The sequence below is a fragment of the Cupressus sempervirens genome, chromosome 4 (genome assembly GCF_028749045.1).
Source record: "Cupressus sempervirens isolate cs-2001-9-10 chromosome 4, ASM2874904v1, whole genome shotgun sequence".
Taxonomy (NCBI): domain Eukaryota; kingdom Viridiplantae; phylum Streptophyta; class Pinopsida; order Cupressales; family Cupressaceae; genus Cupressus; species Cupressus sempervirens.
Genome location: NC_143121.1, coordinates 616,892,428 through 616,911,409, shown reverse-complemented (window position 1 = coordinate 616,911,409; position 18,982 = coordinate 616,892,428).

Here is an 18,982-nt window from a genome sequence, read left to right as displayed (position 1 = left end):
AAAAGGTTTCAAGAACCTAAACTAAAGATCAGGATGTCTTACAAGAGAGAGATTCCAAAGCTGAACAGAGACAACTTTGCAGCATGGAAATGAGGCTTCAACTAGCTACCATCAATGATTCAAGATGTAAATATATTGATGAAGAATATAAAACTCCCACTAGAACATTATCAATTGAAGATATTGCTGAGAAGAAGAACCATAACATCATGATGATTGACATTGTATCTGCTCTCAATTATGTTGAATTTGATGAGGTCAAAGAATATAAACCTCCTTTTGATATGTGGAACAAACTAAAAGAAATATATGGAGGAGATGAAAATTTAAGAAGAGGAAAAGAAGAAATCCTTAGAGGACAATTTGATCAAATGATAATGAGAGAAGGTGAAAATGTTGCAAAATATGTGGAAAGAATCAAGGCCATTGTTAGTGCAATCAAATCATCTGGAGGAGAAATCAAAGAAGAAATTGTTGTAAGTAAAATATTTAGAACTTTGCATCCCATCTATGCAATTAGAGTATCTATTATTAAAGAAAAGAGATGTGATCTAAATAACAAGATGGGTTTGGATGCCCTAGTAGGAAGACTGATAACTTTTGAACTAGACAACTCTGACAACTATGTTCTTGCTTCCAAGATATTGAGTCTGCATTTCAAGCTAAACTCTCACTCAAACAAAAAGGCAAGAAAATAAAAGATAATCAATTAGAAAGTGAGGAATAAATTGAAAAAATTTATGATAGTGATCTTGAAATTTTTGAAGCTCTAGTTGCAAAGAAATATTCCAAGAGCAGAGGAAAGTACAAAGGTAATATCTCTCTAATCTATTTTTCTTGTAAAGAAATTGGTCATATTGTTGCTAGGTGTCCAAAAAAAGAAAGCAAGGAAGAGAATAAAAGCCATAAGTACAAAGTAGGAAGGAATTCAAAAGTCACAAATCCTACAAAGACAAAGGTAAGAAAACTTGTTTTATAACTAAAGATTTTGATAACAGTGAAGATGAAATAGTGTATATTGTTGTAAAAGATGACTTTGATGATGAAGGAGATAATATGGCACTTGTCTCTCATGTTAACGAAGTTGACACATGGGTCATAGATAGTGGATGTTCTCACCATATGACAGGAGACAAAACTAAGTTTGAATATTTTGAACACTATGATGAAAGTAGTGTAAGGTTTGGAAATAATGAACTTTGTTGCATAAAAGGAAAAGGTCGAATCTCATTAACCAATGAACTTGTATGTGACAATACATATTGGATAATTTACTAAGTGTGGCATAGCTAAACAACATTGGATTCAAAGTAGAATTCATCAACGGCAAGGCAAGATTAGTAGATAACCAAGGAAATTTGATTGGATCAGGTAGGCAAACAAAAGGTAACCTATTTTATTTTAATCTTGGTGATTGTTCATTCTTTATTGCTCAAGTAGAAGAAAGTTTGCTATGGCACAAAAGACTATGTCATGTAAACTTTGATAATATGGTCAAGATTACCAAACTCAAAAGAGTAAGAGGTCTTCCTAATTTAAAGAAACCTGATGTTGGATTATGCAGAAATTGCCAAATTGGTAAAATGGCAAAGACTAGTTTTAAAAGCAAAAACTATCAGTCAGAAGATATCTTGGAAATTGTGCATACTAATTTATGTGGACCCATTAGAATAGAAACTTATAGTGGAGAAATGTTTTTCATTCTTTTTTTTAATGACTATTGTAGAATGATGACTGTTATGTATTTGAAAGATAAATTAGAAGCTTTTGAAAAAATCAAATGGTATCTGGCTAGAGTAGAAAAAGAAACTAAAAAAAGATTGAAATGTTTAAGACTAGATAGAGGTGGTGAATTCATCTCAAATGAATTAAACAATTTTTGCATTGAAAGGGGAATCAAAAGACAAGCATCAACCCCTGATGCTCCTGAGCAAAATGGAATAGCTAAAAGAAGAAACAAATCCAACATGGATTGTGCAAGGACACTAATTATTGAAAAAATGTTGTTATCAAATACTTGAAGGAAGCTATTAGCACTACAGTTCATACTTTGAACTGAGATGAGTTGAAGAAGGATTCAAACAAAACTCCCTATGAACTATGGTATGGCTACAAACCCAATGTAAGTTACTTGAAAGTATTTGGCAAAAAAATTTATATAATGAAAGAATCTAGAAAAGGAAAATTTGATGTAAAAGGTGACAAAAGTATAATTCTAGGATATTCTTGCAAAAGTAAAGCATACAAATGTCTGCATTTTTCCACTCACAAAATCATAGAAAGTGCACATGTGAGAATTGATGAGTTTACAGAAAAGACTAAAGAAGAAAGAAAAAAGCAACCAAAAGATTGCAAAAGGTTTTTCTACTATGAACCTAATACATTGCCAATCACATTTGACAAAAAGGGAACTTCATCTCTTGATCTCTCCAAATCTCCATCAGTTATCGAGTTGTAGGATGTGCAAACTGAGTCATAAGGATCCAAGTCACATTTAGAGACTACTGAGTTAGTGCATACTGAGTCTGAAGAACCCAAGCCACAAATAGAAGGACCTGAACCAAAAGTTAAGATTAAAAATGAAGACAGTATAATTCATTCAAAAATCAAAGAACCTGTATTGGCTAAATATGTCAGAAGGTATCATGCACCTGATCAGATTATTGGAGACAAATTAGATGAAACAATGACAAGAAGAAAGTTAGAATGTACATGTTTACTTGCTAAATTTGAACTTAGAAATGTCAATGATGCATTGAAAAATGAAAGTTGGATTGAGGCTATGAATGAAGAGATAGAACAAATAAAAAAGAATAAAACTTGGACTCTTGTACCTAGGCCCAAAAATAAAAATGTGATTGTTATAAAATGGGTATTTAGAAATAAGTTGAATGAAGATGGAAAAGTGTCAAGAAATTAAGATAGACTGGTATGTAAAGGCTATTCTCAAGAAGAAGGTATTGATTATGGTGAAACTTTTTCCCTTGTTGCAAGATTAGAAGGTGTTAGGACTTTACTAACTTATGCAGCTCACAAAGGATTTAAAATATATCAGATGGATGTTAAATTTGCATTCTTGAATGGAATTCTTGATGAGGAAGTCTACACTGAATAGCCAGAAGGTTTTGTTGATCCAGACAAAAGGGACATGGTCTGCAAATTACACAAAGCCCTATATGGTCTCAAACAAGCTCATAGAGCCTATTATGAAAGATTACATAACTATTTGATACATATTGATTTTCAAAGAACAAATGATAACAATAGCCTATATATCAAGGAAGGACCAGATAAGAAGATTGTGTTGGAAGAAATATTTGTGGATGATACACTGTTCATAGGAAATGATGACTTATGCAAAGCATTTTTAGAAAAAATGAATAAATAATTTGAAATGTCCATGTTTGGTGAAATAAAATTCTTTGTTGGATTATAGATACAACAAAATAGAAATGGTATCTATATCACTCAATCTAAGTATTTCAAAGAGATACTCAAGAAGTTTGGAATGGAGGATTCAAAACCAATTGGAACCCCCATGTGTACTAGACTTAAGCTTACAAAAGATGATGACTCCAAAGAATTAGATTAGACCTTATACATATCAATGATTGAGAAATTACAATATGTGGTACATATAAGGCTTGATATTGCCTTAGTAGTTGGGATAGTGGCAAGATTCTTAGCTAAACCTAGAGAAAACCACATGATGGCAATAAAAAGAATCTTAAGATATCTGAAAGGTACTAAAGACTATGGCTTATGGTACAAACTTGGAGGAAACCTTGACCTAAAAGTATTTATTAATGTTGATTGGGTAGGAAATCTTGATGACAGAAAAAACATTAGTGGTGGAGCATTTTCTTGGTAAAAGACTTGTATCTTGGACAAGCAAGAAGCAAAATTGCACATCTCAATCTACAGTAGAAGTAGAATATGTAGCAGCAATAGTGAATTGCTCTAACATTGTTTAGTTCAAATAGTTGTTGGAAGGAATGAAGGTTGAAATCAAAGAGCCAATAGTCATGTATTGCGATGACACTAGTGCAATCAACATATCAAAGAATCTAGTGATACATTCCAAAAAAAAATATATTGCTATAAAATATCACTTTGTAAGAGAATTAATATAGGACAAATAAATCAAATTGAAATATGTGCATACAAAAGAACAAATTGCAAATATATTCACAAAGCCATTACCTAAGGATGCATTTTTGTATCTAAGAGGTAAGCTAGGGGCCATTCCCCTATCTAAAGCTAACTATATAAAGTTTAGTGATGCATCAAAATGAACTAAGTTGAAGATCAATCAGTTGATTTTAGTATTGACAAGGACATATTACAAATGAATCTATACTCAAGGTACATTGATACTAATCAAAATTGTCTTTAGCATGTGTTGTCAAAGAGAGAGAAGTTTACTATCATATTCTTTTGAAATTTTGTAGAGGGAAAAGTTAAGCAATTCATTCATAGAGGGTGAATACTATAGGAGAAGTTTTATGTATAGAATCAAAGAGGGAGAACCATTCTGACAGAGGGAGCCTTATTCTTGAAATTTCATTGTGTTATGACATGTTGTGTTGCCATCAATGCCAAAGAGGGAGATTGTTGGAAATAATTGATTAATTGTATGTTATCTTTGATGTTACACAAATGTCATATCAGTTGACAATTAGTACATGATGAGCTCACTTGATCAGTGAAGATAGTTTTAGCATATAAAATCACTTCAAAATTAGTTTCTACTAAGTTGGTCCAGCTACCAAAGGATTTTCTTATTTTGGCATGTATAGCTTAATTATTTTACCTATTGATTCTAGCTGACTGAGGTGATGAATATTGGTTATTCTAATTTTTATTTGAGCAACTTGACAATCTAGAAGGTATAAGTAATAGGTCAAGTTTTGATTTCAAAGTGTGACATGTGAATTGAATCAATTGAAAGAGATAAGAAGAGAGGAAGCAAACTTGAAGGATAAGCAAGGTATCCTTGTGGAGCAGAAAAGCTATATTTGATCAAGAAGGATCAAGTACAAGCCAGAATAGAGATCTATAGTTAATAATTCAATTGCATTCAAATCAAGTCATTCATTTTTACTCTCTAACCATTGTAGCAGTGATCTAAAATCTTTTAACAGAGTTGGTTTAACAGCCATTTGTAAATCCTCTAACAAGGTGGCAATTTCATTAAATTTTTTCAAGACCTTTTGCAAGGCCACTCCTAATAGGCTGATTAAATCCTTTAATGGGTCACACCTAACAATGTGTTTTGTAACCTTTAATAGGGTTGGCTCCTAATAGGGCTCACTTAAAAAGAGTGAAAAATAGTAACTAGTTACATTTGGTGATTTTTTCCAAATTGGGTTTCCACATTAAATCCTGTTGTCTCATGTGTGCATGTTATTTCTTTCATGCTTGAAGTAAATTATTGATAACATCTTAAGAACTACTAAAGTAATTCACACTCTACATTTACCAATTTATAGCAATGTCTATGTGTTCACTGAGTATCTACAATAATCAATTTTACTAGTCTAAATTTTATTTGACATCCAAGGGATCTACAGTTTATTTTAGTAGTAATTGATTCACCCCTCCCCTCTCAGTTACTCCTCTTATATTTCCAACATCCATGGTCAGTAATTCATTTCAAGGATATATAAGAAGAACTGGAAAAGGTATAGGAAATTTTTTTGAAAGGCTTCTATCTTCAAAAAGTGGAGGTCTCAAGGGTTCTTTTACATCTAATAAAAGAAAAAAAAGTTCTCCTTTCTCAAAGACAAGGAGGAAATTGATTCTAAGAAATATATATAAGAATACTTTGCAAAGATGCTAGAAACATTCTTCTGGTGAAGTTAGTTCCAAGCCTCCACCCCTAGTATAAAGGAAATCAAGTATTCATGATTGACGCAGAGAATCCATTCCATAGGTTCCCCAAAATTAAGTTGTGAAAGTAAGAAAGAAATCCTTATGTGAAAAAGAGGGAAATGAAGTGCCCAAGGTGTTGAAGGAGTATTTCTCACATTGTGATCCTAAATCAAATATAAAGGAAAGCTTGTAGAAAGATAAGTCCAAGATCTCCTTCCCTGCACACAGGAAGTTGTGGTGAGAACCCTTGTTCTAGATTTTGAAGTAAAGAAGGGAGTTTCCATTAGTCCCAATTCAACTAATTTGGTAAGTGGATAATCTCTCTACTATTTGAGATTTAAAGTGAATGATATGATTTTTGGATTTATGAATCTTCATATGGGTAGAAATGGAAAGTTATAAATGGTCATTAACAATCAAATTTATTACAAATCCAATTGTTGCGACCATTAGTTTTGATTTATTTCATTCGTGTGGCACCAACAGTTGAATTCTCACATCTATATTATCAAAATTTTCCCAAGCATAGTTCTCCATTGTTTTAATGATTATTTATCAAGCAATTTATCCCCTTTATGAAATTGTAAGTTAATAGAAATTAGAGTAGCAAGATATGATCATCTGATTGGTCTAGAAGGTGAATTCAAAAAATTCTTAGATACCTCATTAAAGTATTATGATTTAGGTGATCTACATAGAAGGCTCAACTCTCAGCCAATTCACCCAATAACCTAGAAATTGAAGGAAAGTAGATTAGCTAAATTTGTCAAATTCCCCATGGTTGTGCAAGCACCAAAATTGGTAAAGGAATGTATTGAAAGGTACAATCTAGAGATAAAGAAAATATTGCTACTTGATCAGTGTATTCTACTATATGTAAATAAAGCATTGATGTAGTCCACATTTGGCATTCTAGCAAAAGAGGAATACTATGATATTGACTTCTCATCCTCTGTGTTGATGTTCAACAAAAAGAAGACTCTGAGAAGAGAAGACATGCAAAGAACTTGGTTCCAAACACCTCATTCTAGAAAGAGTAATATGCCAAAGACTTTTTTTGGAACTAATTTAAAAAGAGAGATTGTGGACATCTTGGTAATATTGCTAAAATTGAAAGGAAAGGAGGAAATCTTAGATTTCATTGAACACCACTTCTTCTTGGTGCATGTCATATGTGATGATGGACTACGTATCAATTGTGTTGAGATTATATGTGAAGAGCTTGCTTCTTGACTAAGTTCAACTAAGGAATCTAGGTAGTTGTAGATGTCTTCATACCTAATATATGCCTTAGCCACAAATCACCTCTCGTTGGGTCTTCCAAGTATCAACAACTATGATGAAAATATGAAGGTGTATGAGCTCTATCCTCACCTACAACTAAAAATGAGCTTTAGAGAATATGTGAAGATTAATGATGCCTTTACAAAGAGATTGTATTGAGAATTGCAAGGGTGTGCTAAGTGTAAGTTCTTACCTGTGGCTAGATCAGTTGTGGGCCAATTTGGATGTTGTTTTGTCTAGTTCCCATTTTCTCCTACCTAAGGATTAGTGCATTTGATGGTTTCCCCAAGAGGCTTCCTAGGTGTCTTGAAGACAAGGTTGTTCTTGTTGAACTATGAAGACAAATACTAAAGGTGAACACCTTGTGTTCCAATGTGAAGAAGTTAACTAGGACTTCCTTCCCAATAGTGGTAGGAGCTTAATCCTATGTTTCTAAGTATGATGCTCAAATGTAGTCAAAAGCTTTGAAAGTAAGATTGAACTAATTAATTATGAGATAATAAGGCCTCAGTATGACCCAGTGAATTTTGTGAGAGATCATCTGAAGCTTGGGTATGCTCACAGACATGTCCTAGATGTTGAAGACTACTAGGCCAGATGTTATGATGAATATCAAATTAGGGACAAATATTGGTCTAGGATAATAGTCAATGAAATTAAATTATATAATGATATTGTTGATGTTTCTAATCTTGTAGATGATGGGTCCTACATGCATCCCTCAAGCTATGAGCAAGTGAAGAAGACTCCCATTGTGTCAACTCTACCTGAGGGTCCTATTATTGACACAATGGAGGTCTTGATGTGTGGGATCATCAAAAGGATGGACAAGTAGGTGGAATGGACCAAAGTGAAAAAGAAAAGAACTAGAAGTGTGAGCTCTACTAGTTGATTAGCTTCTAGAATAGCCTATTCGAATGCTGCCACATCCATGACCGCTAGTACTACAACATCAGTTGTCCAACACAATCTATCAATTGAGGAGGAGACCAACCTCTTAAAAAGAATATCCAAGTCACTCCAACCTATAGAGGAGGATCTCTATCAAACATGGGAAAATTTGGGAATAATGAGAAGAACAAAGAGAAGGAATAGGAGAAATCAGTAATCAAACCTCCCTCCCCCATGCAAGTCATCAACCTTGATGGTGAAAATAATCCCCTAGATGGACAAGAGAAAGATGAATCTTAGAAAGGTGACACTTTATCCCTCTCAATGACCAAGGTAACTACCCTTCCTACTTCCACCCAAAGTAAAGAGACACCTCTAGTGGCAAGGAAGCTCTTCAATCCAATAGCCCTACAATCAGCAATCAATGTCCTTTTAACTGAGTCATGGTTGGAAGAGACTATTGATCAAAAGAAGAGAAGGCATAATGAAGTTTCCCCATCCAAAGACCTCATTATACAAGCAACTTCTTCTCAGCCACCATTAAAGAAGGTAAAGAAGCAAAAGGCTATAGTGGAATTGGCTACTAATTCTTCTACTAGTCATATGCTAGTAGAAATTGTAGAACCTCAAAAGGAGGGGAAGTTTCATGAGCTGGCTATGAGCGATTTCCAAATTAGAACTACTGACATATGTATTCTTGTCCATGATTCCATGGTCAACATATGGAAATCAAAAAATGAGAAAATCAAGGATAGACTAGAAGAATTGAGGGTAGAGAAAGAGGTACTAAAGGCCTCAAACAAAGAGCTTGATGGTTTTTTAAAAAAAACTATAGGTTGTGAAAAACCTATACTAGGATGCAGAAGATAAAGAAAAGCCTAAGGATTAGCTAATTCCCATATTTAGTAGAAATTATCTCAAACCTAGGCTAATCTTCAACAAAGCACACAAGGGCTTTCTACTCTTTTGGCTCTGTAGGGCCAAGGCTAGTGAACCTAGGGATTAAGAAGACTTCTTCTTTGACTTTCTTCTTCAATATTTTCTCACTAATATTCTTCTCTCTAGATCTATCACTTATAGAAGATAAATGCTCAATAATCTTCTTGATATTGTAGTCAACTTACGTGTTGTAGCAGCTAACTATAAACTCCAAGAAAGCTATTACAATAAGGAAATGACCAAAAATTTAGTTCTTTGTTACAAAAATGGAAGATTTATTTTGATGTATATGTGTATTGTGCAACCACATGACAACATCAATTTGTATCTGAATTAATGACTAGTACCTTATCCATTATTATATAGAGTCAAACTAGTAACCTTAGATCTATTTAATTGACTTGCAATTAAACTTATCAGTTGTTAGCCCTAAATTTCATTCTTATAATATCCATCACATTTATCTAGAAACCCTATCAATTCATGAAATCACGTACTTAATTCTTTGAATCAAAATAAATCATTTAAAAGATATACAACTCATCCAAGTTGTATTAAATTGAAAGAACCTTGCTCATTTCAATCTCAAAATAATAGATACATGAAAATAGAGATAAAACACAGAGACACAAATATGCAAAACTTCTCTTTTCTATTAATTTTCCTTGAAAACCATACATTGCTGGTATAAACTCAAAATATAACTCAAAACTTGACAAACTTACTCATTCAATGTTCATCGTATTCTTAGACTTGCAAAATTGAGTACAACATATAACTGACACAAAATTTTGACTAACTATAATTTTAAAAAAATAGTAAAATTGACTTTGGACCCTCACTCCACATCCTAGAAATACTCTTATAAGAAAAATTACAACAAGCTTTAGATGGGAGGACACATGTCAAAATTTGATTTGAAAGTAAATACAAAGATACTTTTTGATATTCCTATTTTACAAAATTGTCTTTGTATCAGACAAAATTAGGGAAATAGTTCTTTAACTGGTAGGTGGCACTTTCTGTAGGTGTCTTCAACATAACTACATTTTTATTCTAATTTTTTATCACTTTCCTTTCCTTTTTCTTCACTTTGTCTCTTCTACCATCTTGTTGTAGTTCTTTAACTACTCCCTACTGGCAAAGCCTTGATTTCTCCAACTACTTCCCATACATATATTTCCCTTTTGGTGGGCCATTTAATATTTCTAGATTCATTTAAGTCTCTTATTTCTTTATTCCACCTAACATCTACAATGGCCTTTGATTCTATTAAAAAAAATGAAGTCTATTTCAACTTTAAACAATGAATCAATTAAATTGTTAAAGGAAACATCACTATCATCCTCAAGAACTGATGTTGTTCCTGGTTATGTTAGTACTAAACTAAAAGAGTTTGACCATTATTGCTAGTCTTTTAGTTTATTGTTAGCATCCAAAATCGGTGGGATATAGGGCTCAATCCCTTGTGACAAGATTTTCATCCTACCTTGTATCATTTGCAATTTACTAGTAAAGAAGCCTATTAATTCTTTTACTATTTCCAAGCCTTCTTTAACTATGATGATCTTGTCTAGTAGATCTAGCTTCTTTGCCATTAACATGATTAGCCTTTCTAAGAACTATATATATGGCCCCATAGATTAAAAGTGGGTGATAGCCATGCAAGTTCTTCATTGCAAACATGCTCAGTATCTTGTAAATAAATATAAAGGGCATGAGCCTATTGAGAAATTTTCTTTAGAGTCTCTACTCTATGTCCTATCATGCATGTCAATACACTTACCCTCACTTCATCACCTTACTATGTAGATTGAGCATCAATGCTCATTCTTCTTGGCCTGACTTCCTCTTTCTCTTGCTCTATAGTCTAAGTAGATGCTTCTTGTATAATCCTTGCTGATTGTTTAATGCTAGCATGTGCCCTATTTGCCTCTACATTATCTACTTTCTCCCTCAAGTATGAAACTTCAACCTCTAGCCCCTGATCTTTGGCCTCTAGCTCCTCTACCTTATGCTTATAGACATAACTCTTTTTGAGTTCCTCTTTGTAGAGCTTTCTGACATCTATGTAGTCATGAAATGTCCTTTCTAATTTTGTCTCTATCTCTTCTTCCTTGGCTTCATTCATGAAGTAGAAATGCTTCATAGCCTTGGAGATTTTTGCACTAGATTTCCTTTATAGTGTCCATACTATCATATTACCTTCAGCAGTGTTTTGCACATCCATCAACTTTGGCTTATAAGTCTTAGGAGCCATGCTCCACACTACTAGGTATTTTGAATTAATGTTGAAGCCTGGTCCCCTCTGTAAACCACTCGCTCCAAAACCCTCATAAGAGATGGAGTTCTCTTGCCTCCTTATTTTTTCAAGCATAAAATTGTGTTCCATATCTCATCTAGGTACTAAGATCATGCCACTTCTTTGGACTAAGTCCCTTTCCTCTATAGGAATCATCACCTCACTCTCTAGGTCATAGGCATGAAGCTTCTCCACAAGTTCTTGTATTTTCTCTTCAATTTTTTCATGGTTTAAGCTTCAAGACTAGTTCACTTTGTAGAGGAAACTTCTCAATAAATTTAAGTAATTCATCATCTTCCCTGAACATTTTTTCTTGGATGATTCTATCATCTAACCTAGCTACTGCCATCTCAAGGTTAGTCAAATAATTCTCTATTGTATTCACTCTATCCTAAATGTAACTTTTCCTTAAATCAAAAAAATACTAATTTTTTCTAGCCATAAGTTGAAGTGTCCTCTATTTTACCTTTTGAGGTATATGGACCACTTTCTATCTTTTATTACCCTTGGTAACTCATGATGCTTCAGCAAGCTCTTCCTCTTCAATCTCTAGGATTACATTTGGCTCAAGGCTATCAAGGTTTACCCTTTTCTCCTCTCCTATTAAGCCTATAAGCATCTATTCCATGATCTTTGCATGATCATGCACCATCTTCCTTATTTTTCATGGATAAGGGTTTTCCATATAAAAACCCTTGAAGTTAAGATCTGCTCTTTTTAGCTCATTCTCAACTCTTAAAACATCATCAAACTTAGCTAACTTATCTACAGCTTCCCCCTCAGCTACAATATATTTAATTATATCCTCTTGGGGAGACTCCCTAGTATTTGGCAATATATATTCCCTAATTTCTTTTAAGGTGTTCTTTATATAGCCCTCCTGGTCATACATTCTATATGGGGTAGTGGATAGATTAAAATGGCAAAGAAAAGAATGAATTTGATCTAAGGATTATTTTCTAATTTAAAAGTCTCCTATTCTAAAGCATCCACACAAAAAGGTTCCCTTATGCACTTTAGGCCCTAGGTATTCATTTTTTACCATGAATAATTGCCACATGAACTCAATGATGCCCAATCTAGTGGGTATGTATTTTGGTAGGATATGGGGTGGTTGGGGCAACTATAGACTCTCATAATGGAAAAGGTTGGAAACAAGAAAATATCACCCTAATTGTGGTCTAACTTCTTATTCTTTGGGACGAGAGCTGGTCTCAATAAAATTTTCAAAATCTTTAGAGCCCTAAAGAAACTAGGGTCTAACACTTTCATAATCATAGAACTAAAGTTATTGAATAAAGAAACACAATTAGAGTAGTGATAGAATCTATCCCACACCAATTTCCATTGTTGGACTAGTATCTCTCCATTTTCATCAAATGTTTGATCAATAAAATCTAGGCTAATATACCCAATATTCTTGTACATAATCAAGTGCATTAGCAACAAATAATGGTGGAATTTGAAATTCCCCATCTCTCCACTTTGTGTAGACCCAATATTTTCTTTCATATTCTCCAAGATATAATCTACATAACCATATTATCCACCATGATATACATCTTGTACATCATTGGTGACAATGTATTTGGCCACATATACCACATCAGACCCATGTTTTCCTACCACCTTGTAGACACCATATACTATCTTCACAAAATAATTCTTAAATTTTTCTAGGGGCATCTTATTATCTAATTTCTTTGGATAATCCCCAACCTTCTTGAGGTCCATTGGGATGTGTTGTATCATGGTTTTCCTAGTATAAGCCTTGATATCCATCTCAAAATTCCCTTGAAGTTCAACCAAGTCTGGTGGTTTGCTCATCAAACCATCTAATCTAGAGGCTTCAATGAAAAAGGCACAATCCATTGTGGACGGAATGGTTCTGTCATGCCTATGAAATTATTTAGTTCTATATTATAGGATTTAATGAGGGACTTTACTAGATTAACATCCACGAATACTTCTGGAAAGATGAGCTTTGTCGTATTCTTCTTCTATGGATTACATACAAGAATCTTTTCAGACCTATTGTTATAGAAATATTTGAAAATTTCATACACATTGACACTAGGGCAAGTATCATCTCTAAAAAAAGCATATGAGTCTATATATTCATGGTAATTTGTAGAGATGGTGTTCAAGGATTCTAGAAATAACTTTATCCATTCATCTACATATTTATTTGGTTTCTACTATCAGGTTTTTACTCCTTTGGAAATAGAAGTCTCTATAACTCTCATGTCTTTGGCTTGAATCTCCTCAACTTCTTTGTCCAAAATCTTGACTAATACTTAGGAATCCAAAAAAACTCTACAACTAGTACTGAGAACTATAAATCCTTCACACTGAAAACTCTGTAACTGCTAGAAATCTTCTCTTTTTGCAAATGCTAATCTATTACTAGCCTAGAGAATGTATTTATGCTATGTGTACCTCATCAACCATTTCTATGCATTTAATTCCTGCATGCATAAGCCTTAAACTTAGTTCCTTCTATAACCTTAGGGGAGCATCGACATAACTATCCAACTTTGCATTATTTTTACTTTCCTCTAATTTTATTGGTTGATAAATTTTATCATTTTTCTAGCTCAAAAGAGGGAAAAAAAGTTCTTTCATGTCTTATTTTAGGGCTTGCAATCTTACGATTCACTTCGAATTTCAAACCCTTCATATCCTCTTAAGGAATAAAATTGACCTTTACAATCTCATGATCGACCATGCTTCAGATTTTTGAAAAGCCCTCTTAAGCTTCTTACGATCTCATGAATAATAGCTTATCGCAAGATTAGAACTCTTGAATTTCATGTCTTCTTTAGAGTTGTGAACCTACTTAGCATTTTATATACTCTTTTGTAGCATCACTTCAATACACATAAATTCCTACAATCTTATGATCACAGCTCAACAAAGCATCGGGCCTTTCCTTTTCTCACTTTACAATCTCTCGATAATGGTTATCTAAGCTTCTTTGTAACTTGGGAAGTTTTCTCTTAACCACTGCCTTTACCTCTCGATCATATGCACTTCATAAACTCTAAAATTCACTTTTCCTTAACCCTTGTGATGATACACTTAGCACTACTTCGTAACTTCTAAAGTCTTCATGTTTTTCCCTTGCAATGTTACGATCCTCCATTCTTTATTTATTCAAGAGACTTCAATTGTCATGTGTTCAATTTATTTATGGCTAGCCCCACTTTGTAAGATTGTGATACTTAATACCCTTAGCACTTTATGTCTTATGATCTTATGATCTCCTTTCTTTCATGTGGTTGATGGTCCCCTTATAAGCCTTTCCTCTTATACACTCTTTAGTTCATCATAAGATTGTATCACTTATTTTTTTACCATAAGACACTTATAGTGACATGGTGTTGGGACAATTGTAAGCTCAAAACCTTCATTATATACTCTTGTGATTCTATGATAACAATGAATATCGTAACATCAAGAGACTCAATTTTTACCTTTGTGATCCTTCACTAGCCTTCATTTCATAACATCGAGAGAGGAAAAACTTAGAGTTATGACTATATACTTAAAACATTGATTGTAAGATTGTAACAAAAGATGAAAATTTAGAAAACCACATGAGATCTCCCACTTAAACATAAAACCTAGGGTACAGGTCAAAATTGATCATGTATTTAGAAAATTTCTCAATTATAAGGAAAAAAACATAAGCATTAGTATATTAAAATACCCTATAATAGGCAAAAATTCAACAGGTTATGGTCTTTTGCTAGAAAACTAATAAAAAAAAATGAAAAACCCTAACTTCATAACATATTTCAAAATATTCTCACTATAAATTTTCAAATTTTGGCACAATGGAAATAGGGGCTAATGGATTACATCAAAGCTACACTTGGAAGCACCTCTACAAATAAATTTGATCCAAGTGTAGAGGAGAACAAGAATCTACTACTAAAGCTATAGTAAGAGAGGTAATTCAGTCAAATTAGTCTTGTCCAAATTGATCAAATGAAGGCCAAAGGTGCCCTTCTCATTTAGAACCTTGGAAACCTATTGTTACACACTTGCAATGTCCAGCTATCAAACCTCAATGCACAAAGCATAAGTGGGTTTAATAGAGAAATTAGCCTTGTTATAGGAGGTAATTGATATGAAAACCAATGCTGCCATAACCTATGGGATTCTTAAAATAGGCCAAGAACCATTGCTTCATTGGAAGCAATCACTGCAATTCATAATTGAGAGCTCAATGAGGTCTAAAAATGAGCTAAAAGATGTACATGATTTAGTGCAAAAAGTCATGGATGAGACATTTGAAAATCTAAAGATGTTGCATATTAAATCATATGTTACCAATAATGGTCAATTGGTTGACATTTAGTGAATGAAAGCTAAATTTATAGCTTTTTTAGAATAAGCCACCAATCCATTAGGCTTCTAGATGTCAAAGATCCACAAGCTCTTAGTGGTAGATTCCATTCTAAGGTATGCATCATAAAAGCCCCAATCAAAGATCACCAAAGTTGAAGAGTTGATAGAGATGCATGATTACTGGATGATTCAAGTTGATAAAATTCCCATCCTAGGTCTCGATGAGCTCAAAAGTGTAATTGATGCAATGAAGGCATATAGGGCTAAGGTTGTGACCCCAAAGAAAATTTCATGCTCTAACACTCTCTTTTACAAGTGTCACCTCTTTTGCTTCTCAATTGCTAATATCATAGCCATCTTTAGCATTCTTCTCATAGGTTTGGACTGTGTAATAGATGATGACTCATTCAATCCTATTTTTATCTTTCACCTATTCATAGATTCTTTGTAATGTAATATTAAATGTAACTGGCCATTCCTAACAAGGGCCTATAAGTGTAACTTTTTGATAAGTTAATAAAATTGGAAAATAGTTTTTTGGAAAAACCCTTGTAGCTAGGACTACTATGTGAGAATTTGTGTCTGCATCTTGAATTTGATGTTCATCTAGTTTATGTATTGTGCTTGGGATAAAATGTGTTGTTAATGAAATCTAAGAGATTACAAATAAACTTTGTTTTATTTCTTTCATTTTAGTGGGTTGTAAGCTTTAATTTCTTTGTTACATCACTATCTTATTCCCCTAGTTTGTAGATGTTAGTTCATATGAATTTCATTGTTTTATAAGAATTTTGGGACTTGGTTAATGAAAGTGACTAAGTAGGAAACAATCCAAGTATTTTCAAATCTCAATAACTTGGGCAATACATGTATTATCAAGTTAATCATACTTTCTCTTCTTACACAATGTGTATTAACAAACAGTCATGCATTGTTATGATCTTGCATTCGAGGGTATAATAGATAGAATTTTAGGTGTTAGATGAGCTTAACAATGACTTACATGCATTCATGTTTGTGGAGTTTCTGAGTTATAATCTGAAATTAGCCTAGATTGTTTGAAGTGTTAAGAAATTTGGTTGTACCTCTTCTACTCTCTAGTTAAGAGCATACCTCAAAGTTATTTGATATACTAAAAAGAAATTCCTTTCAAATCTTTGCATCATAAGGGAGTTGCACCTTTCAATTTAGGGGTCTATGATAGATTACTATAATGACCCATTCTATCATTAACTATTATGTTTTCCACCACTTTGGGCTGATTAAAAGTCAAGGTATAAACCAAAACCTGTGGAAGAAAAATTATTAACCAATAGTTTTTGGTGACTATCTTGGGGAACTTAAAGAATCTCTAAATTGCATCCTTCCCTAGATGGAAAGATAAAATCATGTGCCTTTTCCTCACTAGCTATGTTAGCTTTAGTAAGTCTTTCTATGGCTTTAGTGGAGTAGCTTATAATTCCATCCTTGTTGGCACTTAGATTTTTCAACTTATTCTTGTTAACCTATGAGGAAAAATGGTGTTTCCTCATGAAGGTCAAATCCCAATAATTCAACCCGACCTTGGCTTTCAAGATGAACAAGAAGATATAATAAATTAGTTGAATACAATTAACTGGAGAAATAGAAAATCCTTAGATGAGTATAGAAGAGTCATCTTTGCATTAGAAAGAGAAGAAGCCAACATTGAGTACTAGAAAGGTGTGTTGCAGAAAAGAAGATTGAGACAAGCATTAAGCACACCGATTGTGAATAGAATTAGTTCATCCTAGATCCTAAATATACTAGGAGTGTTCGTGATTGAGGCCAAATTGATCCAATATTTGAAGAGTTGAGGAAAGTTGATTTTCTATTATTAGAAGATCCTCTAAGAAGTGGGAAGGATTTTTTAAGGGACCCAGTGTTTCAATGTATCTGTGGAGCTCTATTTCTACCACCCTATCTTGTTTCTTGAAGACAAAATCATTCTTCTTCCCCTCCTATCTTTCACACTTAGATTTTTTTCATTGTGTAACACCCTCACCTTACATGGAGTCATAGCCCCAACTTTGTCACCTTCCATCTAGTACTAGTTATTTTTCCTACATCAATGGTTGTACCCTAGGGTAATGCTATTGATCCCCTACAACTTGCTACTAACAATGACTTACCAAGTGCATCTAAAAAGAACTTTCCCAAATTCAACGGTGATGGGAAAGTCTCTATAGATGAATATATTGTTGCTTTCTTTGCAGCTTGTATTATTGTCTACCCTCAACACAAAGATGTAGTTGTAAGAATGTTCATTGAGACTCTAGTAGAAAATGTAGCTGATTGGTTCCAACATCTCCTTTGGGATGCATTACAACTAGGGATGATATGAAAACTCAATTTGAGGCATGATATAAAAACAAAGAGAATGAACATACTTTATTGTCTCTTCTTACTCAAATCAAAAAGGAACACAATATTCCCATGAGAGACTTCATTGCAAGATTCAACAAGTTGTTCAACTAAATCCCTATTGCAAGTAGGCCAACTATGGATAATCAGAAGATGTCCTTCATCAGTTCTATGCCTCCAAATATTAGCTTTCAGATCAAAAGATCACATGTGGATAATCTCCAATTTTCTCATAACTTAGAAATAGAACTATAATATGATTTGATAGCAGCCAGAAAATGGAAGAGAGAACTACAAAGTGGGACTCCCACTAACACTACTACTAGTATAGCCAATAACATGGAAGCAATGCTTTAAAATTTGTCAAGTGAGATGATTGCCATGAAAACAAAAATGGGTGAAATATTTCCTTCTTTCGAGCAAATTTACAAAGATGTTTCTAGATGGTAACATGAAGGAAAAGCCTTGCAATTACCACCTACTCAACAAAAGCATTCCATTGAGGCAGCTCCTTAGAAGCAGAGTATGTGCATATTCCACATAGAATTAGATCATGATGGTGACTCCTTTCTGGAAATAAATAGATAAAAGAAACTTAATGCAAGTAATAAGCTAATAGTGGAATACCTTGAAAGTGAAGATGATTATGCTCCCCTTGGCAACTCTGGAACATTTTACTTGGAGTATGAAACAGATTTGGAGATAGGAGGTGACTATTTTACCACCTTGGATGGAGTACAAATGATTGTAGCAACAAGAAGACAAAGGAATAAAGGTCTAGAAAATTCAATTTTTGTTCATAATAATGCTCATGCCTCTTCTCTAGCTATGGCTAGCACATCTACCCCTTCTACTTCAAGAAGACAACAATCAATAGTAGAGCCAAGTGGTAAGTCTCACCCCTCATTTTATATCATCCAATATTGAAAAGATACTCGTATTCAATTTTATCCT